Genomic DNA, 24279 nt, shown 5'->3' with positions numbered 1-24279 from the left:
TTGTGACCAGTGGCAACATCATTATGAGCAATAAATGAGACTGAAGGCTGCCCACGACGAATGGCTTGTCTGAACATGATTATCCCATACTTTCGGGATAGAGAGAATGACTATAATAGAGTGAATATCCTAAACCCACCCATCTTTAGCTGCTTTGGCAATTACCTTCCTTCCATAGCAAGATCAGAACTGGGAATGTTCACCGATGATTGCAAAATATTTAGCACCATTCATGACTCCTCAGACACTGAAGCAGTCTGTGTCCAAATGCAGCGAGACCTGGACAATATGCAGGTTTGGACTGACAAATGGTAAGTAATAGTCTTGCCACCAGTACCAGCCAATATCTAATTCCAATAGGAGAGAATTTGACCATCTCTATTTGTCATGAGAATTCCCTCCATTGACCAGAAACTGAACTGGACTGGCTATAGAAATATTGTGACTTTATGTGCTGGTCAGGAGTTAAGACTCCTGTAGTGAGTAATTCTGCTCCTGTCTCCCAAAACCTGTCCGCCAACTGCAAAGCACAAACCAATTGGACAAGGGAGTACACCTCACTTGTCTGTATATGTGCAACTCATCCAACTCAACAAGTTTGACACAATCCAGGACAAAGCAGCCTGCTTGATTGGTAACCCAGCCACAACATCACATACTCATTCGCTTAGCACCAATGCACTGACAGCAGTAGGGACAAAATGCGCTGCAGGAATTTACCAAGTGCCTGTCAATACCATCCAAACCTGTCACCTCCACTATCTAGAAGTACAAAAGCACTAGATGAATAAAATAAAATGTAGATTCCCTATCATGGCACACATGTTCCAAATTTGGAACATTATTGCTGTTCCTTCAACATTACTAGTTAAAAATGCCAAACTCCATTCCTAATAGTACTCTGTGTGTACCACACCTCAAGGGTAATGAAGGGGATTGCTCAACACTAACCTCTCGAGGGCAATATCTACATCATACGAACAAATACAAATAAAGAAATAGCAGAGGCTGAGAGGGAAGAGGGACTGAACAAGTGTATAAACAGCTTCACAATTCATTAATTAATTTTAGCGTTTCAAGAATGAAGATAGGAAAGTTGAAGAAATTCTTGACATAATTGATTAAAACTAATGGCTATTGGGGCTAAAATTATAAAATGCTTCAAAAATGTTGCCTGCTGTCCAAGTGTAAAAGTGATGGAACATTCTGCATTTAATACTAAGCTGGCATGAAGAAATATAAGACAACTATTCAGTTTTGCTCCCAGAATCTCTATTCAATAATGACAGGTTAAATGGCTTTGCTGATATGAGGGGAGCTTGTTGCAATTCAATATTTCCAGTGTCTGATTTTCTTTGTCTGCCACAACTAAAAGGTTGTTGACAGGAGAAATGAGGCAAAATGAGGTGTCATCAAATCATCCAGACTATTCATGAGAAAGAAAACAACAAAGGCACGTGGATCTAATACAAAGATGAGCAGTAAATCCAGAGTCATGCACTGTAATTGAAATTCTCACATCATTTCTGTGTCCAATCCATTTCTCAGGGTCAGCTGTACATCCTTTAATTTATGGTTTCATTAATGGTTAATAGAGCCACCCTCTCTGTGGAGCTTTGCAAATGACCTGGAACAACTCCTATCTTCTTTAAAGATTTTGGTCATATTTAGATGCCAGCCATCTGTGTAGCTGTGGTATCGGAAGAGATGGCAATGATTGGAATCACTCACGTTGGGAATAACGTGTATGTGTGTGTGATCTCCAGCATTAGAACATTTAGAAAATATAGTCATTGAATACGAGATTGTACTTGAAAGGAATTTCCTGAGACAAACTCTGCTGATGAAGAGCCACATTCTACTTCTGTCAGGCACTGTCGAGCTGCAGCTGTGTCCATTTGAGACGCTGATGCTGCGAGCACTTCCCAAAGTGTGATTTCGCAGTTCGACAGCTGAATCCCAATTTCTTGGATGCCAGTTCATGGTTTTGAATTTCGCGGAACATTATGTGCAATTTCATGCTGCCAGCCTATTCAGTGATTCAGACTCACATTCTTGGTCTTAGCTTTTCAGCTGATGTTAATTGCACTTCCTGGACAAATATCTCTTCATCCTTACTCTCAATACTACTTAGCTCATTCATCTATGAGTTTCAACTCACTTCTAAATTAATCTACTCTGAAATCTTGGTCATTCCATCTCCAAAGCAATCCTTTTCTGTTTGCTTCTTTGCACTCCTGTCAATGTAGGCTGTTTGTTCTGTGGCCCTGGAAAAGCATAGCAGGTCAGGCAGCATCTGAGGAGCAGAAGAGTCAATGTTTCATGTATAAGCACTTCATCAGGAATATGGAGGGAGCCCAAGAGGGCTGAGAGATAAATAGGAGGGGGGTGGGGGGAGCAGGACAGGGTGCGAGGAGTTCGGAAGACGATAGGTGGATGAAGGTTGGGGGGTGGGGGTGATGGTGATAGGTGGGGGGTGATGGTGATAGGTCAGAGGTGACTGTGGAGTGAATAGGTGAGAAGGAAGATGGACAGAGGTAGGACAGATCAACAGGGCCTTGCCGAGTTGGAGTGTTGGATCTGGGGATAAGGTCAGGGGAGGAGAGATGAGGGAACTGGTGAAATCGATATTGATGTAGTGTGGTTGGAGGGTCACAAGGGGGAAGATGAGGCGTTCCTCCTCCAGGTGTCGGGTGGCTTGGATTTGGTGGTGGAGGAGGCCCAGGACATGCATTTCCTTTATGGAGTGGGAGGGGAAATTGAAGTAGTCAGCCACAGGGCGGTGTGGTCTTTAGGTACGTGTGTCCCAGAGATATTCCCTGAACCATTCTGCAAGTTGCCGTCCTGTCTCCCCAGTGTAGACAAGACCACATTATGAGCAACAGACACAGTAGATGAGGTGTTTGGATGTGTAGGAAGATCTCTGCCAGATGTGAAAGGATCCTTTGGATAGAGGTTTTACACCTTTTGCGGTGACAAGTGAAGGTGCTATGAGTTGAGGGTGGGTAGAAAGAACAAAGAACAAGAATATTACAGCACAGGAACAGGCCCCTTGGCCCTCCAAGCCTGAGCTGATCCAGGTCCTCCATCTAAACCTGTCGCCTATTTTCTAAGGACCTGTATCCCTCTACTCTCTGCCCATTCATGTAGCAAATATCAGTACACCAGTCTATAAATACCTGGATCATCTTTGCTACCCTTCTTAAACAAGGGGAAAACATTAGCAATTCTCCAGTCCTGCGCAACCTCACCTGTGTTCAAGGATGCTGCAAATATATCTGTTAAGGCCCCAGCCATTTCCTCTCTCACTTCCCTCAGTAACCTGGGTAGATCCCATCTGGACCTGGGGACTTGTCCAACTTAATGCCTTTTAGGAATACCCAATACTTCCTCCCTCTTTATGCTGGCTTGACCTAGAGTAATCAAACATCTATCCCTAACCTCAACATCCATTATGTCCCTCTCCTTGATGCAAAGTACTCCTTAAGAATCTTACCCATTTTTTCTGACTCCATGCATAAATTTCCTGCCGAGGCCTTGTGTGGACCAACCCTCTTGCTTCTTACATATGAAGAGAAGGCTTTGGGATTTTCTTTAATCCTGTTGCTAAAGACATTTCATGACAACTTTAGCTCTCTTAATTCCTCATTTCAGATTGGTCCTACTTACCTGATATTTCTCCAAAGTTTTGCCTGTTTTCAGTCACCTAGACCTTATGTATGCTTCCTTTTTCCTGTTAGTTAGTCTCACAATTTCACCTGTCATCCATGGTTCCCTAATCTTGCCCCTTCTATCCCTCACTTTCACAGGGACATATCTGTCCTGCACTCTAATCAACTTCTCTTTAAAAGCCTTCCACAGATCAAATGTGGATTTATCTTTAAACAGCTGCTCCCAATCCATATTCCCCAGCTCCTGCCAAATTTTGCAATAGTTGGCCAATTTAGCACTCTTCCTTTACGACCACTCTTGTCTTTGTCTACGAGTATTCTAAAACTTAGGGAATTGTGATCACTGTTCCCAAATTAATCCCCTACTGAAACGTCAACCATCTGGCTGGGCTCATTCTCCAACACCAGGTCCACTATGCCCCTTCCCAAGTTGGACTATTTACATACTGCTCTAGAAAACCCTCCTGGATGCTCCTTACAAATGCTGCTCCATCTAGACCTCTAACACTAAGTGAATCCCAGTCAATATTGGGAAAATTAAAATCTCCCATTACCACCATCCTGTTACTCCTACATCTCTCCGTAATCTATTCACATATGTGCGCCTTTATCTCATGTTCGCCATTGGGAGACCTGTAGTATAGCCCCGACATTGTTACTGCACCCTTCCTAGTTCTGACCTCTGCCCATATTGCCTCACTGTTCGAGTCTTCCATAGTGTCCTCCTTCAGCACCCTGTGATATTGTCTTTGATGAATAATGCAATTCCTCCACCCCTTTTACCTCTCTCTCTATCCTACTGGAAACATCGATATCCTGGGATATTTAATTGCTAATCATGCCCTTCCCTCCCTAATCTAGTCCCATTTGCCAGCAGTTGGCCCATATCCCTCTAAACCCTTCCTATTCATATACCCATCCAGATACCTTTTAAATGCAGTAATTGTACCAGCCTCCACCACTTCCTCTGGCAGCTCATTCCATACACGTACCACCCCCTGTGTGAAAATGTTGCCCCTTAGGTCTCGTTTATATCTTTCACCTCTCACCCTAAACCTATGCACTCTAGTTCTGCACTCGCACGTTCCAGGGAAAAGACCTTGTCAATTTATCCTAACCATGTCCCTTACAATTTTCTAAACCTCTATTAGGTCACCCCTCAGCCTCCGATGCTCCAGGGAAAACAGCCCCCAACCTATTCAACCTCTTACTTTAGCTCAAATCCTCTAACTCTAACAACATGCATGTAAGTCTTCTCTGAACCCTTTCAAGTTTCACAATTTCTTTCCAATAGGAAGGAGACCAGGATTGCATGCAATATTCCAATAGTGGCCTAACCAATGCCCTGTACAGCCACAACGTGACCTCCCAACTCTTGTACTCAATACTCTTACCAATAAAAGAAGGCATACCAAATGCCTTCTTCATTATCCTAGCTACCTGTGACTCTACTTTCTAGAACTATGAACTTGCACTCCAAGGTCTCTTTGTTCAGCCACGCTCCCCAGGTCCTAACCATTAAGTGTATAAGTCCTGCCCTGATTTGCTTTTTAAAAATGCAGCACCTCACATTTATCTAAATTAAACTCCATCCACTTTGTGGAAAAAGCTGTGGGAATGCTCTACAGCATTTCAGCAACAGTTAAAAAAGTTCAAGTTGTTTGCAATTTTTGAAATTTCTAGCTCAGGGTAACGTTCCAGTTTAAGGTTCAGATTTCAGACGTTTTGCCATCATGCTAGGTAACATAATCAATGAGCCTCTGGTGAAGCGCTGGTGTTCTGTCCCACTTTCTATTTATGTGTCTTGGTCTCTTAAGGAGTGTGATATCATTTCCAGTTCTTTTTCTCAGAGTTTGGTCAATGGGGTCCAAATCTATACCTTTGTTAATGGAGTTCGGGTTTGAATGCCAGGCCTCTAGGAATTCCTGTGCATGTCTCTATTTAGTCTGTCCTAGGATGGATGTGTTGTCCCAATCAAAGTGGTGTCCTTCTTTATCTATGTGTAAGGATACTAGTGATAGTGGGTCATGTCTTTGGTGGCTAGTTGGTGTTCGTGTATAGAGGTGGCTAGTTTTCTACCTGTCTGTCCAATGTAGTGTTTGTTACAGTCCTTGCAGGGTATTTTGTAAATGACATTTGTTTTGCTGGTTGTTGGTATTGGTGAAACAACAATCAGGTCAAAAGCGCATTTCCCAAGCTTAATTCAACCAATGTATCCCAATGACAAGATCCACATTCTGCTCCTTTCAGACTGGCTGAAAATTGAGGAACTGTAGCCATGTCCCTGTGACTAAGTGAGGCTCACAGCTCTACTCCTGAAAGTGTGGTTTCAAGCTCTCTTGCAAATCTTGAGATGTCTTAACTTTCATTGGCCTTTGATGTGTCATTCCCAGCAGTCTCCCTTCTGCCCTATCACAGAAGGGGAGCAGCGGTTTATATAGCTGCACCTTGTCCACCTAATGGAGGCTCAGGCTTTAACGACAGCCCATTGCTGGGGCCTGCAGCCTCAGGAAACAAGACCCTCCATCCCAATGGAGCAACTAAGTGTACTTTGTCAGTGGTCATAGAATCATACAATCTCGACAGTGTGGACAGAGACAATTTGGCACGACCAGTCCACATCGACCCTCCGAAGATTAGCCCGCTCAGACACATTTCCCTAACCTATTACTCTATATTTCCCCATGACTAATGCACCTACCCTACACATCACTCAACATATTGGGCAATTTAGTACGGCCGATTCACCTAACCAGCATATCTTTGGACTGTGGGAGGAAACCAGAGCACCCGAAGAGAACCTGCACAGACACAGGGAGAATGTGCAAACTCCACACAGACAATTGCCCAAGGCTGGAATTGAACCCGGGTCCCTAGTACGTGAGGGAGCAATGCTAACTACTGAGCCACCATGCCGCACTCTGTGATGCTGTATATGTTATGACTCTGTTTGGCTGGACTGTGTGTGCCTTTATTTTGTCCAAATTCAATCTCCAGGTCAATGTTGAGCAGATACTACAGTTCTCATCCCATTTCTAAGGAATTTTGATACAAAGTGGCTTGTTTGATATTTGATATTCAGAGTGGCATAAAAAATATCAGATTATTTAAGAATATCACATTCCTTTCTCAATGGTTCCTCTCCAAGCTCACCATTCATTTCACTGGTTCTGGAACTCTATCCTGCAGCTCAGTGATTGTACATCCACCAATGAACTGCAGCTCCCTACCATCTTCTCAAGCACAGTTAGGGATAGATTATAAATGCTGCCTCAGCCAGAGAAGCCCAAATTTCCTGAATCAATATTAAAAGAATTAGTGAGCCAGTTGTAATAGTTGTATAATCACCATTAATGATCAGACGCTTTTTGTTAATTAAATGCCGAGGTGGGATCTGAATTCACCTCTTCTGAATTTGAGGGCTGTTCTCAGGATTATAAATTCAGAATATAACAAACCCCTGTGCCATTATGCCTGAGAATGTTGCAATGGAGTTCAGGCCCCAGTAAGTTAAACAATGTTACAGCTAACACTTGTAAAAGAGAAGTATTTGAACAAATTTGGTTCAAGCTGCAATGGACAACACTAAGAGCTTTCAAGTCATCAATGAATGTTCGAGAAGTAGCTGCTGGTACTTACCTGGATATGGATCGATGAAACCCAATGTTCCAATAGTGTCTTTAATGTAAGAGTGGAAAAGCAATTATCTTGTAATACGTGACCTTAATTGGATCAGACTGAGCCAAAGAGAATCAGAGAGAAATTCCCAAGAAAGGTTTTCTCCAAAGCAAACCTTGTTTTTTTTTTGCCCTCTTCCTTTCACGTCTGGTTGGGATGCAGGAATGTCTGTAGTTTGTCGCAAAAACCACACCAGGTGTCTAAGACAGCCTGGACTGACTGGCTGCGATATTTTCCTGCTGCGATATTTTGTGCATTCTTATGTTTTATTTAAATGAATTAAATGTGAAAAATTTAACATCTGAAAATAAACATTTATAGAAAATAAATGCTGTGCAGCGTCTGATTTGTGGAATGATCAAACTAAAGAATACTTGGCAAAAGGCAAATTCAATAAAACAGATTGTCTCACAGCCATTTTAGCAGCAGGAAGAGTACCCCCAGTTTTTAGCTGAAACTGAGAGAGGAAAAATCGCTTCCACATCCAGCTTCAAGACCCCAGCAGTTGCTACTGAAAAAGTAAAAACCCTGGTTCTGTGGGTAACAAATACACCCCACCTCCCTGTGGCTAACCACTTTAACTCCCCTCCCACACCCTGAAGGACATGCAAGTCCTGGGCCTCATCTACTGCTAAATCCACTGCCAAATCAAAGCCACCCACCAGCTGGAGGAAGAACACCTCATCTTCCGCCTCAGGACTCTACAATCAACTTCAACTTCACCAGTTTCCAAATCTCCCTTCCCCACCTCATCCCAGATCCAACCCTCCAACTCAGCATCACCCTCTTGACCTGCCCTATCTGCCCACCTTCCTTCCCACCTGTCTGCTCTACCCTCCCCATCGACCCATCAAAATTACCTCCCATCTGCATCTACCTATCACCTTCCCACCTGCCTTCCCCCAGCCCCACTCCCAGTCCACCCCCCCTATTTACCTCTCAGCCCGCTTCCCCCTCCACATTCCTGATGAAAGGTTTATGCCCGAAACATCAACTCTCCTGCTCCTTGGATGCTGCCTGACCTATGCTTTTCCAGTGCCACACTTTGATTCTACTTGAGCCACTCATCCAAGCTATTGTTTAGATTAGATTCCTTACAGTATGGAAACAGGCCCCTTGGCACAACAAGTTCATACAGACCCTCCAAAGAGAAACCCACCCAGACCCAGTCCCGCCACCCTATGTTTACCCCTGACTAATGCACCTAACACTATGGGCAATTTAGCATGGCCAATTCATCTGACCTGCACATCTTTGGATCATCGTGGGAGGGAACCGGAGTACCTGAAGGAAACCCATGCAGACAAACCCATGCAGACATGGGGAGAATGTACAAAATCCACACACACCGTTGCCCAAGGTGGGAATCGAACCCTAGCGCTGTGAGGCAACAGTGCTAACCACTGAGCCACCGGGCCACCCCATGTTCTTTTTAAAAAATACCCAAGGCCTCACAAACTGTTGTTCACTTTATGGGATTTCAATAGACAGTTCAATACCTTTGTCTTAAAACCTCTTTTTAAAAAACACCAGGACAAAATACATAGTATTAAAGCAATAGTATAGTTGCAACATTTCCTGACAAACAAAACAACACAAAATACATGGGGCAGATATGCCTTGGCAGAACAAAAGACCAGGTACATATTCTAGGCCAAAAAACTAGGCATCCAGGTCCCAAAACAGAAACAAAGGGTTCACATTTATCAAGACATCGAATGCCATTAACAGCCCTTCAAGGTGATAAAACTAATTAACCTGATGCCCCTGATTGGTCAAATCCTTGGTCAAATCTAGAAGGCAGTGAGAAAGGTATAGATACCAAGCCCTGGCAGCCTCAACCTGACCCCACTCTCCAGTGTGGAAACACGTCTGAACACAGCAAAGACCAGAGCAGCTTGCCCTACAAAGACAGAGAGAGATAGATGGAGAGAGAAAATCCACCCGTGAAGAGAGAGAAATGGACCAAAGAATTTGATGAATTGGCAAAAGTTACAAGTATCTGGGAAGTATTTAAGTTTCTAAAGAATCGGACAGTTAGAAATAGAGTTTTTAAAATTGTAAAGTTTAATTCTTAGATTGTTGTCTTCAAATAGTCACTTATGACGGGCACGTGCTGTGTGGACCTTTTCCTGAATCACACAAGGTTCCTGCATAAATTAGTATGCAAATTGGTGAAGGAGTTCGCACAGTCCTAGAGACACTCTGTCCAGAACAACAAGATGTCTTTAATATCTATAAAAAAAATTAGTCTTCTTGAATATCTTCAATGGCATTCTGTAGGAGAGATTGCCACTTTGCTTTGTGTGAAGAAATATTTCCACATCTCAGTTTTACCCATGTTGTACGTTTGCTCACTGAGCTGATGGATTTGTTCTCAGACATTTCTTCATCATGTTAAGTAACATCATCAGTGAGCCTCCAGTGAAGCGTTGGTGTTCTGTGCGGCTTGTTATTTATCTGTCTCAGTTTGTTGTGGAGGGGGCTATCATTTCCGATTCGGAGTGGGACCATTTGGCGCAGCCATTTTGGCGTGAGCGATTTGGCGTGGCCTGTTTGGCGCAGCCTATTTTGCAGCAGACCCATTTAGGCGCAGAACTATTTTGGCACAGATATACGGTAGTCATCAACAAAAATCAAAAATCAAAATGGCTGCGCTGAATGGTCCTAAATCCTTTCCAGTCCTGTTTCTGAGAGGTTGGTAAATGGGATCCAAATCTATACATTTGTTAACGGAGTTCCCGTTTGAACACCCGGCCTCTAGGAATTCCCGAGTGTGTCTTTGTTTAGCCTGTCCCAGGATGGATGTATTGTCCCAGTCAAACTGGTGTCCCTCTTCATCCGTGTGTATGGATACCTGCCCCTAGGATACATTAGCACTAACTAGCTACCAAAAGACACGACAAACTGTCACCGGTATCCATGAAATGTCTGAGAACAACTCTACCAGCTAAGTTAGCAAACTTGCAACCTGATCCACAAACTGAGCTACAAATCTTCTCCAAAATCTCAAAAGCTTATCCCATAGCCTGTGTCCCTTGGTTCTAGACTCACAAGGCATAGAGGTATATCCTCTCTTTGGAAGGGAGACCAAAACTGTGCACAATGCTCCAACTGTGGTTAAAGCTGAAATCCTCTTTCAATGAAGGCCAATATACCTTTATTGCCTTCTTTAATTGCTTGTTAAACCTACTTGTCTTCTTTTATTAATTTGTGTACAAGGACACCCACATTCGTTTGCACATCCATATTTCTCAATATATCATAATTTAAATAATGCTCCTCCTTTCCGTTTTATACACCAAAGTGTATAACTTCGTATTTAATTACATTGTACTTCCCCTGCTCATTCACTCAACTTGTCTAAATAACATTAAAGCTTCCTTGCATCATCCTCACAACTCATAACCTAACATAGTTTTGCATCATCAGTGCCAGGAAATGGTGCATTTGGTTTCCTGATGCTGATCATTTAATTAAATCGTAAATAGAGCTCAATCATTGATCATTGCAGCTCCCCACTAGTCACTGCTTGCCACCTGGGAAAAAACCTATTTATTCCCACTCTCTGTGCTTTAATTTTGCCCACTAACATCTTAAGAGATAGCTCATCAAGAACCTTCTGAAAATCCAAATGCACCACTTCAACTGACTCTCCCTCATCTATTCTATTGTTACATCCTCAAAAAGAACTCTAGTTGATTTGTTAAGCATTACTTGCCACCATAAACTCATGTTGGCACTGTCCAATCCCTTTAACACTTTTCAAATGTTCTGTTATTATGTAGGAGTCAGAGTTTGTACAGCACAGAAGCAGACTCTTCAGTCCAACCAGTCTACACCGAATATAATCCCGAACTAAATTAATTCCACCAGCCTGCACCTGGCACATATCCCTTCAAACCTTTCCTATTCATGCATCTATCCAAATATCTTTTAAAAACACGGGCACTCACATCCACCACTTCCTCAGGAAGTTCATTCCACATGCAAAACACCCACTGTATAAAACATCGCTCTTCTCACCTTAAAAATGTGTCACTAGTCTTGAAATTCCCATCTTAGGGAAAAGACAAGTACCATTAACTCTACTTATACCTCTCATTATTTTATAAACTTCTATCAGGTCATCTCACAACCTCCTACTTTCCAGTGAAAAATACCCCGGCCTATCCAGCCTTTCTTTAGAACTCAAACCTTCCATACCCGGCAACATCCTGGTAAATCTCTTCTGAACCCTCTCCAGCGTGATAATATTCTTCCTATAACTGGTCAAACGGAGCTGGACAGAATATTCTAGAAGAGGCCTCACCAATGACATATACAACCTCAACATGACTTCCCAACTCCTATACTCAGAGGGCTGAGCAATAAAAACAAGTGTACCAAATGCCTCTTTAACCATCCTGTCTATATGTGACACAAACTTTAAAAAATTATGTGTCTGCACCCCTAGGCCCCTCTGTTGCTAGAACACTACCATGAATTGTATAAACCCTACTCTTGTTTGTTGTATCAAAATGTAATGCCTCACATTTATCCAGACTGAAGTCCATCTGCCATTTTTCAGACCATTGACCCATTTGATCAAGATCCCTTTGTAATCTTAGAAAACCTTCTTCACTGTCTACTATGCCAATAATTTTAGTGTTGGCTGCAATCGTACTAACCATGCTTTCTATATTCTCATCCACACCATTTATATAAATGACACACAAAAGAGGACACAGAACCAATCCCTGTGGAACACCGCTGTGCACAGACCACCAGTCCGAAAAGCAACCCGCCATCATTACTCTGTCTCCTGCCATTCAACTAATTATGTATCCAATTGGCAAGCTCACCCTACATCCCATGTGTCCTAACTTTATTAATTAGCCTACCGTGCAGAGTCTTTTATAAAATAGACTCCAGCATTTTCCCCTCCAGCTTGGTGCCAGTTCCTGCTTACGTTACTGACAGCAGACACAACATTGTTCATATTTGGACAATAAGCTTCTGGAGCGTAACTCAGAATTTCACCTCCACTTTCTTGGGCCTTCTGTACTGGCCATCAAATTCATGACCTTCCAATTCAATAGCAATACAGAACTTTTACCAAATTAAAATGTCCTGAGGCAGTTCGCAGGAGTGCTAACAAAAACAAATTTGATACACGACCACACTACGCTAAATGGCTAAAAGCTTAATCATAGAGTCATGGATAGAAATTGACCTTTTGGTTTATCTAGTACATGCCAACCATGTTCACAAACTATACTAGCCCCACTTGCCTGTATTTGGCCCCTATTTCTCCAAAAGTTTCGGAGTCATGTACTTATCCAAATGTCTTTTAAATATTGTAACCGTAACTGTAGTCAAAATGTACATTTTAAGGAGCAGTCAGGTGGAAAAATTAGGACAAGGAATTTCAGAATTGAAAACCTAGGCAGCTGAAAGCACATAAAGCATTGGTGGGAAAGGTTCAAATTTGGAATGTGCAAGAGGCTCGAATTGAAACAGCATAGTGATCTCAGAGGGCTGGAGGAGACAACAGAGATAGGGAGGAAACGTGGAGAAGTTTAAAACAAGGACCAGAAATCTACCATTGAGATGGTGCTAAACTGCAAAGCAGTGTAGTTCAGGAGTGATGTGAATGAAATTTGGTGTTTGTTCAGGTATAGATAGCAGAGTTTTGGACAAGCTCATTCGTGTGGACAGTGGATGTTGGATGTCAGCCAGAAGATGGTTATTGAAAGTAGAATCACTGAGCTGATTCATTTCAGATTTGTAATTAATTCAAGGGAAAATCCTTATGAGCAATGTAAAAAATCACACTAAATCTCACCAGTGGACAATCTTTTTCAGGTCCTGGAGTTTGTATGTAATCTTGTTTTTTTTTAGTTATCTTTTGAGTGTTACACTGTCTCTACTCATCTAGGCAGTGGAAAATGTTTTCACAAGATGCTGTAGGTTTGAACAGGATTCTTATGAAAAGTGTCAAATACCCAAACCAGAGGTAGACCTTTCAGCAGAATATTCTACCTCCAATTAGAATACGGACTGTGCAGATGAAAGCACTCACTAAATTTTCTGAAACATTTCAGAAACATTTTAGGAATATATCTGCAATTGACACTTAGGCATTGCCCTTTGTTGAGAAAGGCTCTGTTTGTCACTGGTATTTCTTTTCTTCCTGGTGGTGGAATACGAATAAAGATTTCTGTACTCATTCTTCACTGAGCCCTACACCCGCACACACACGACATGGGTGCTAGAGAAAAATAAGCACTACCACTGGTTGGCGGTCGTGCGGGAGTTTAGAAAGAAAAAGAAGAAAATATAAACATATATCTGCAATTCAGATCACAGTGAATCATCTCATATTTCTCTGCATTGAACTTCATCTACCAGCTGTCCACCTGTTCCATCAACTTGTTATCTCCTTTTGAAGTTCCACTCTATCCTCTTTACAGCTCACAATGCCACCAATTGTGTCAAGAAAAAAAAGAAAAAAATCTGCAATTCAATGCCAAAGGCAATTAAATCTCTTCATTAATCGTCTCTAATAATTATTAGTCCAACTGAATAGGATACATGGCCAAAACACTAGTAATATTGCCCAATAAAAGAAGAGTGATTTAGTGAGTGGTGGATACTTTCATTTAAAAATTACTTGTGTAAAATCAATGCTAGTGATTTATAGGTATAGGGTCCCCAGGTAAGATTAACAGAGAAGTTCTCAGTCATCTCTAGAGCTAAATTGTGATGTTAATATAGATAGCCCTCCACTTACTCTCTGTGAGACTGTGACTACCACAAAGCCGAGCTTACCCCTGCAAGGTTAAGATCAAGAAAGCAACATTCACATCCTGAAACTGGGTAAAGTGTACTTAAATATCAAACTTCATCTCACACTCTCCTTGCTTCTGCCACCTCAGTGGAAATGCAATGTGGCATTTATACCATTTGCAGCGAATTAATAGTGCCTGGAGGCCTCTATAATTCAATTCTCTGCTAAGTGGCAATTTGCAGATCCACAAAGCTCAGAGTAGCTCCTGCATAGTAATTTATAGAGGAAGGCTTTAAAGTGAAATTTAAAACTGAGGTTCAACAAAAATTCCCCAGCTGCAAATTACTTCCATAATACCACTATGTAAGTCACGTCCACAAAAAGATATAGATTTGCAGAAAAATCTCAAAAACGTACTTCTGCTGATTTTCTGACTGGTGCATACTGTTATAAATGTACTGTGAGTGCATAAGATTTTAATTATGTTCACTATTTTCATGCTATTAATGTATTAATGTGTTGGTCACGTTCTCAGACCAACCTGAACCTGCCTAGACTTTATAATAGTAACACTGAAGTACATTGTTGTTTGATGCTTGTTCATACAAGTATAGAGGCATGTTTTGGAGGTCCACACAATATGCAAGGGAGGCTAGCAGATCAGCCACAAAACCAGCATTAGCAGACCCAGGAGCCAGATTCAAATAAAGGTCCTGCTGGAACTCACAAGTCCTGCGAGTTGGGAAATTGTTCAACAGTTCGGCTGTAGGACAGAAGGAAAGGAGTGACCTGGCAGGACCATGTGACCATTAGATATAAGAGTAGAATTAGGTCATTCAGTCCATTGAGTCTGGTGCATCATTCGATCATGGGTGATACATTTCTTAACCTTGTCTTCCTGCCTTCTCCCTCTAACCCTTGATCCTTGTAGCAATCAAGAACCCAGCTATCCCTATATTAAATACACTCAATAGCTTGGCCTCCACACCCCTCTAGAACATAGAACGTAGAACATAGAACAATACAGCACAGAACAGGCCCTTCGGCCCACAATGTTGTGCCGAACATTTGTCCTAGCTTAAGCACCCATCCATGTACCTATCCAATTGCCGTTTAAAGGTTGCCAATGATTCTGACTCTGAGATAATCATAGACTCACCACCCTCTGGCTGAAGAAATTCCTCCTCAGCTCAGTTCTAAAGGCTCATCCCTTCACTCTGAAGCCATGCCATCAGGTCCAAATCTCTACTACTAGTGAAAACAGCTTATCCACTTTGACTCTATCCAGGTGTCTCAGTATCCTTAACTTTTAATTAGATCTCCCTCATCCTTCTCAACTCCATGGAGTACAGACCCACAGTCCTCAACCGCTCCTCATATGATAAGCCCTTCATCCCTGGGAACATTCGTCCTCCATCATATAAATGATTTGGATGTGAGCATAAGAGGTATAGTTAGTAAGTTTGCAGATGACACCAAAATTGGAGGTGTAGTGGACAGCGAAGAAGGTTACCTCAGATTACAACAGGATCTTGATCAGATGGGCCAATGGGCTGAGAAGTGGCAGATGGAGTTTATTTCAGATAAATGCGAGGTGTTGCATTTTGGAAAAGCAAATCTTAGCTGGACTTATACATTTAATGGGAACATCCTGGGGAGTGCTGCTGAACAAGGAGACCTTGGAATACAGGTTCATAACTCCTTGAAAGTGGAGTCACAGGTAGATAGAATAATGAAGAAGGCATTTGGTATGCTTTCCTTTATTGGTCAGAGTATTGAGTACAGGAGTTGGGAGGTCATGTTGTGGCTGTATAGGTGATTGGTTAGGCCACTGTTGGAATATTGCATGCAATTCTGGTCTCCTTCCTATCGGAAAGATGTTATGAAACTTGAAAGGGTTCAGAAAAGATTTACAAGGATATTGCCAAGGTTGGAGGATTTGAGCTATAGGGAGAGATTGAGTAGGCTTAGGCTGTTTTCCCCGGAGCATCGGAGGCTGAGGGGTGATCTTATAGAGGTTTATAAAATCATGAGCGGCATGGATAGGGTAAATAGATAAAGTCTTTTCCCTGGGATACGGGAGTCCAGAACAAGAGGGCATAGGCTTAGGGTGAGAGGTGAAAGATATAAAAGAGACCTAAGGGGCAACTATTTCACGCAGTGGGTGGTATGTGTATGGAATAAGCTGCCAGAGGAAGGGGTGGAGGCTAGTACAATTGCAACATTTAAAAGGCATTTGGATGGGTATATGAATAGGAAGGGTTTGGAGGGATATGGGCCGAGTGCTGGCAGGTGGGACTAGATTGGGTTGGGTATCTGGTCAGCATGGACAAGTTGGACCAAAGGATCTGTTTCCATGCTGTACATCTCTATGATTCTATGACTCTCTGACCCCCTCCAATGCCAGCACATCTTCTCATGCATATGGGCCCAAAAACTGCTCACAATGTTCCAAATGCGCTCTGACCAGATCCTTATACAGCCTCATCTGCATATCCCTACTCTTGTACTCTAGATCTCTTGAAACGAATACCAACATTGAGTTTGCCTTCCTAACAGCCAACTGAAACTGTATGTTAACCTGAAGAGAATTGAGAACTAGAACTCCCAACTTCCTTTGTACTTCCAATTTCCGAAGCCTTCCCACATTTAGAAAATAGTCTATCCTTCTATTCTTCCTAATAAAATGTATAACCTCACACTTTGCCACATTGTATTCCATCTGCCAGTTCTTTGCCCACTCACCCAGCATGTCCAAATTCTTTGCAGCCTCCGTGCTTCCTCAACCCTATCTGTCCCTCCACCTATCTTCATAGTTTCTGCAAATGTAGCAACAATACCCTCAGTTTCTTTGTTCAGGTCATTTGTGTAGAACGTGAATAGTTGTGGTCCCAACACTGACCCTTGTGGAAATCCACTAGTCACCAGCTGCCATCCTTAAAAAGGTCCCTTTATTCCTACCCTCTGCCTTCTGCCAGTATATCCATGCCAGTATCTTTCACCAAACACCATGTGCTCTTAGCTATTTAATAGCCTCTTGTGTAGCACCTTGTCAAAGGCTTTCTGGAAATCCATACAGATCATGTCTACTTTGTCCAATTTGCTCATTACCTCTTCAAAGAATTCTACCAGATTTGTCAGGCATGACCTCCCCTTGATGGAACCATGCTGATTCTTCCTACTTTGCCATCCATTTCAAAGTACTTTGCAATCTCATCCTTGATAAAGGACTCTAAAATCTTATACACTCCTGTTTCAGTGGTTCCAACCAGAAAAACAAAGCAGAAAAAGAAAAGCATCATTTTTGGGCCTCCCCAGGGTTGCCAGAATTGGGCAGATTTCTTTGCCATCTTTTCTTAGAAGGGCAAGTGAGAATGTGATCCTATCAGCTCCTGGCATTTCTAGAGTGTGTGAATAACTCAAGTAATTCTCACTAACATTAAAAATCAACACTGCCTTTTCAGCCTTTCTAGGATCTCAGTAAGCTTTATCAGATGTAAAATCTTGATACTTTTGAACTTTTCCTTTGTTTCCACTTTTAACTGCTTGAAAACCTTATCAATTATTTCTCAAAAATGTATCTGTAACTGTTGTCACAAAGCCAGTCCCTTTTTGTTCTAAAAGCTGCTCCTTGGCTCAAGGAGACTCTGTCCTTTTTTCACTGGGGTAATAAACCAGGCCGGGCTCCAATCAGTCTGGTTTGGTACAGAGTTGAAATGGATTTTGAGAGGGCTTTTGTTTATAATGTAAACAGATGAGACTTCAGGCCAAAGTGGTCATGTTTTAGAAGTAACCTGTGTAATGAAAGGGGAGTGGCCAGCTCTTTAACTGAACTAAACTGAGCTGTTTTTAGTGCAGTCTTGAACTGGAAAGTTCAACAGGGAGCTGTGTGGAAACTCTCTCTCTTTTCTGCCTTTCAACTTCAACCAGTAAGCATGTGTACCATTTACACTGGGGTTTAAAGGGAGTTTGCTTATTGGGACTGTTGTATGTATTCAGAACAGCATAATTAAGTATAGCTGGACAGGTTGAGTTCTGTCAGGGTTCTTTCTTCTGCTCTTTGTGTTTCATTGCGTGTAATTTTGTGAATTTTTTTTGTCTATTCTAAAATCTAGTAGTCAACCTAGCTATCTTATTCTGGGTAATTTCTACAGTACACTTACCGAAACAAATTGCAAAGTTAGGTCTCGGGCTACCTGTTTAAGAATGTTTGAGTGGTCTGGCCTAGTCCATAACACTGTCAAGGACTTCTGTTTTGTCACTGTATCAATTCTACACTGATACTGTAATGAATTAGCACTGCGCTTTCCAAGATATTTTCCTATTTTTGCTTCTAAGACTTCAGATTGATGTGACTACAGAGATGTTGAGTAGAAGGTGAGTAGGAGGTGTGGGAATGACTGTCTATTGTCAATAGGAGGGAAGTTGGATAAAATAATATAAACCAGTCCTCACCATTTTCTTACTAAATGTGCACATTGCCTTTACACATTAGGAAAATTATATATTTCACAATTAAAGTTAATAGATGAAAATTTTATCCTGCTTGCAAATGACACATCCAGGCATGCAGTTTGCAACACAATCTCTCAGAATTTAGTAGTCTGTCTGACAGTGCACATCTAATTCTTAATACAACATTTCCAAAGCTGCCTATGCAAAATTTATTCACTCATCTCCCTTTCCAGCAAAATGCAAGTCAGGGAAAAGAAATGCCAGTGTGTGCATTGAGGAATCTTGGAACCATTCCCAGAATTTTCTCAGCAGAGCCGTCACTATCATGGCTGCCATTACAGTCTCAAAGCTTGTAGCCCCAAAATCTCTGCCTGCAGCCCACTGGGGATCACAACACATCCAGTTTGGGAGCTCCTAACCTTGTCAGGCCTATTTTATAAGGCAATTATTTTGAAAGGGTTAATGTTACAATGGCTCCACTTACTCTTCTGATATCTATGAATGGAGGCAAGGAGGTCTATTCTAGCTTTTAGAGGGTATCTGTACCAGCCTCTTTATATCCCAGTAACTGTGCCCAAACAATTGAAATTGTACTTATTGCTATCTTACAATAAACACTTCTGTGACCTGATGTGAGTTTGCCTCCGATAGGGTGTTTTACCTGATGCCATAATGATGCCACATTGCTTATGTTATCTCTCAAACAAAAAAATCTGAGCGTGGATATTTTGATATTGAAATATCTAACAGATATTTATTACATCTATTATATACAGTTATTACATACCTCAGACGTGTCTGAGCAAATATTAAGCTATTAGGTTACATGCTTCCAATAGATTGCTGTACTTCAAATGATCCAAGGTAAAATGAAACACAAGACTTTTACTTTCATCAAATGTTTCGATAAAATGGTGATATCAAATGCATGTTTCTTAAAAGCGTACCGACTGTGAGAGATAACACAACATTACTTAAGTCCAGTGCCTCTTGTGTAAATACACACAGTGGTGTATCCTCTGCCACTAATTGCTAGGTGGGCACAAGACAGAGCAAAGACTAAGGAAGATGTTTGGGTACAAACTACCTCAAACTTCTTACCCTGTACCATACATTTTTTCAGGGTGGTAAATACACAAGGTGCCAGCAGGGTCATCTGGGAAATCAGCACAAGACATATCAGTTTGAGAAAGTTTCTATAAGAATTTGACCTAACAGATGCAATTTTTTGATTTGATTTGATTGATTTAATTTATTGTCACGTATACCTAAATACAGTGAAAAGCTTTGTGAGCAGTACAGGCAGCTCATAGTAAGCAAGGACATACAGATCATAGGGTGCAGAAATTCTGGACAGACTGAGGCAGACAGGTTACATGGCATCAGACGTACTTGAAGCAAGACTAACATTAACAAGATCAACATTATTTGAAGTGAGAGAGTCTATTCATCAGTCTAATAATGGCAAGGAAGAAGCAGTTAGTAGGTGTGTTCAAGCTTCTGTATCTTCTGCCTGATGGAAGAGGATATATTATTGTCAAATGATTCAAGATGCAGTAAAAAGTATTTTTTTTGTGTTATCTACACAATTCATAAGCTACATAAGTACGTCAGGGTACTAGAACAGAATGCAGAATATAGTGTTGCAGCTACAGAGAAGGTGCCGAGAAAGATCAACTCTAATATATGAGAGGTCCATTCATATGTCTAATAACAGCGGGGAAGAATCTGTCAGTACGTGTTTTCAAACATTTGTATCTTCTACCTGATGAAGAGGGTGGAAGAGAGCGTAACTGGGATGGGAAGGAACTTTGTGCTTGCTGCTTTCCTGAGGCAGCCGGAAGTATAGACAGAATCAATGGATGGAAGGCTGGTTTTCGTGATGGACAGGGCTGCATCCACAACTCTGTAATTTCTTTTGATCTTGGACAGAGCAGCTGCCATATCAAGCTGTGATGCATCCGGATAGGATATTTTCTATGGTGCATCTGTAAATAATGTACTCTATTTTCAAACTGAAGAGTATTGACATTGTAAATCCTGTTTAGAAATTAATATTAATAAACTCTAAACTAAACTAAACTTTGAGGTGATACTTTTTGATTTGCATATACCAGCTAATTCCTTTTAATAAAAATGAGATGTCATTTAACCTTACAGCAATCCTTGTGACATTGTGAGAAGGTGAGGAGACACTGCATACATGCAAGTTTATTTGCTCGTTGGTTGAAATAATTCCAGATTGCATCAACAAAAAGGTGTTTTTTTTTACTGTGCACAAGTATAAGGATGAAATTTAACTTCCGAAGCACATTGACTTGATCAAACGTAGTATGAAATGTGACAGGATAGTCTTCCATCATTCTACTTTAGTACTATCTGAGGTATATTGTAACATGAAAGTAGCACTATCATACAAATCTGGTTGTGGATTTAGTACAAATTGCAAAAGAGTATTATCGGAAGATATGTCAATGTTTTAGTCTAGATTCTTACTCAGTATGGGTGGGCACAGTTATTTGCTGATGGGGTACACAATGATGGAGGTCTGTAATTATGCAGCAAACTCAGATGTAAGTTTAGCTTGTTCATCAGCATTTTATTAAAGGTTTGATGTCCAACATGTATCAGTGGATGTGATAAGGGTCTGCAGGAATGATCCCAACACCATTCAGAGTCATAGAGTCATAGAAATGCACAGCACAGAAACAGGCCCTTTGGTTCAATTATCCTAACCTAATCTAGTCCCATTTGCCAGCACTTGGCCCATGTCCCTCTAAATCCTCTCTCAACTGCCCTCTTATAATGGCCACCGAACCTGGCAAGCCCCTCTATTCTAGGGCAATTAGGAATGGACAATCAATCCTGTCTTTAAGAAAATAAGTCCTTGCCAGCAACACCTATATCACACTATCAGCATCCTGTGGATTACTATTGATCAGAAACTGAACAGGGCTATCCATTCAAAAATGTAGCTCACAACCACCAAGGGCAAAGAGGATTGGGCAAGAACTTTGTCCCAGCCAATGATGCCTCCATCCCATGATTGAATAATTACATATAACAGTGGCGACAGTGTCAAATGTATCATATTTTAACAGCTGCTGTTGAATAAGTTACCTTAAAATTAATTATGAATAGTTAACTACCTATTTTCCAGTATTTCTAGACCATGAATCGCACATTTTACAAATCCCTGGCACAAAGAAGTCCTACCCTTTGCACAAACTGTCATTTCATGTCTTTACAAACAATTGATGAGGTCACTTTCAACTCAGCAACCAAGAAGCAACAAGACTGGAAAAATCATGTAAAGAAATAATTTTACATGCTTAAACTAAACCCTGTCCCAGCTGAACTAAAAACTGTTCCTGCATTGCTGTGGAGGCACAACCCTCATGGGCTCCACTCCCCAGAGATCATTGGTCAAAATCATCTCAGGAGTCAGGAGCCTCAGGTCTAAGCAACCAGTCTGTACATTTGCTTCAGCAATAGGAGCTAAACCACATATGGACAATAGGACACCATGTGTCTGGTTTTATGGAACAATGCAAGATGCAAAATTGTTCCAGTGGGTGAAAGCCAAAATGAATTTTGCCTTATAAGGGAACTTAGCACACCATGCAGTAATGTAAGCAATGGATGGTGCATTGTCCTTACTATTTGTATATCATAGGTATACATTATCTGAATAGACAGGAAACATATACAACCCATGATAATTAGGGACTGTGCATTGATATCAGAGGATAAATGGACAGAAGACAACGAGTGTTACGATCACAATAGCTTGTGAGGGCAGCATCCCCCTTCTCAGAATGAGAATCTTAGCTCTGCCTAAACCTTGTGTCTCCAGCAAATCCAAAGCTTACTGCTGTTTGTTTTCGCAGTGCAAAGCGAATTATGATCATTCAGGGCACCTCAACCGGCACAAGCTGAAGGGCAGCATTTCTTTTATCCAGGTATCTGAAGCATACCATCAGCATGCCAACGATTGGTCACATTGTAAAGCTGTTGGCCTCAAGTGCTTTTGTTTATGAAAGGTATCAGCAGCCAGGGTCAGCAGCTATGTCTTCCCATAATGAAGTCCCAGCCCAAAGATGGGCCTAGAAATGGGATTCACTTTCCAATTGGGCCTCAGGATCAGATCATTCTTAGCTTATTACATGTGTGTGTTTATTTTTCTGCAAGTATACCATTGAATCCTATGGGGAGGAATAGGCAGAAAGGTCTTGCCAACACTAGTGACTCTTTTTTATTAGTTACTAATCATCTCCACCCAAACCAATTCTTTCCATATCTTGGACTTGTGAACCAAGGTCATTTCTGATTATCGAACAAATGTCAACCTTGATTCACAATGCTATCCCTCCACCTTTAGGAGCTTCCTATTTTTCTTGAATGTCATACTCCCCTCAATAGTCAGGACACAATCCTTGGCATTCCAAAGACATGTCTATATAATAGGAATCAAATCATTTATTTATTTTAACATGCACTAGTAATCATTTACTTTGTTATGACTGCTTTGTACATGCAGATACATAGCCTGTAGTTTTGTCTTTTTGTTATCTTTGTAACAATTAGTTTTGGTTATTTTTTTCTCCCTGCTCCTTCCTGCTATTGCCTAACTTTGAATTCTTGCGTATCTATTTTCCTGTCTTTATTGTCTGACTAATTAGTCCAGAACCCTGTTTACTTCCTCAGTTTTGTAGTGTGCCAGAAGACTGGATCTGGCATAATTCAGATGTTGACCATCTCAAGTGGAAAGATTGAGGCGTCCTCCTTGTCTGACACACCCACCAAAGTGAAATCTATTACATGTGGCCCATAAACCAGCTCATTGTGACCAAATGTTCAAGTGAAGACGTTGCGTATTGCACAGGAGTGCTAAAGTATGAATATGTACCTTCTTGTACACAATTGTCATATCCTGTTGGCATATCAACCTTTTTCTTCATTCATTCATGGAATGTGGACTTCACCGTTGCAGTCTATTCTGTATGGTGAACACACATAATTCTATTTGAGAGGGAATTCCAGGATTTTAATCCAGCGACACTGAAGGAACAGCAATATATTTCCGAGTCAGGATGGTGAGTGTCTTGGAGGGGAACTTGCAGGTGATGGTGTCTTCTTCACTATCTCTTACTGCAGCGTTCATACAAAGGGGAGTGACTCCACAGAAATGATGAGTTAGTTAACATTTTGTACTGAAAAGTTATAGAAATTTCTAAAAACAGTAAATGAGCCCATTCTGTGCTCGAGAGCAACCATTTCAAATCCAGCAGGGATCATTTTTAAAAGTGGAGTGATCATTCCAAATATCAAAATATCCACTGGTGACAAAGCCAGTGACATTATCTGACCGTAACATGCTACAGGATGAGTGGTGCTGGAAAAGCACAGCAGGTCAGGCAACATCCGAGGAGCAGGAAGATCATCTTTTCAGGCAAACGCCCTTCATCCAGCACCACACTCTCGACTCTAATCTCCAGCAACTGCAGTCCTCACTTTCACCTATGCTACAGGATGTGGCCATTGATGATGTGACAACATTCCATGTGTAGTGACAGTAGCACCAATGCATGCACAAACCACCTCACCTTTAAATTACATGAATTAGTTTTTCTAAAGTGAAGGCAAATAGCCTGTGTTGCCTCATCTTACAATGGCAAGGCTAGTATCGAGCATTATAACAAA

Source organism: Chiloscyllium punctatum, chromosome 1, assembly GCF_047496795.1.
Source record: "Chiloscyllium punctatum isolate Juve2018m chromosome 1, sChiPun1.3, whole genome shotgun sequence".
Lineage (NCBI taxonomy): Eukaryota > Metazoa > Chordata > Chondrichthyes > Orectolobiformes > Hemiscylliidae > Chiloscyllium > Chiloscyllium punctatum.
The sequence above is the reverse complement of the archived record's forward strand: the minus strand, read 5'-3'. Positions refer to the sequence as shown.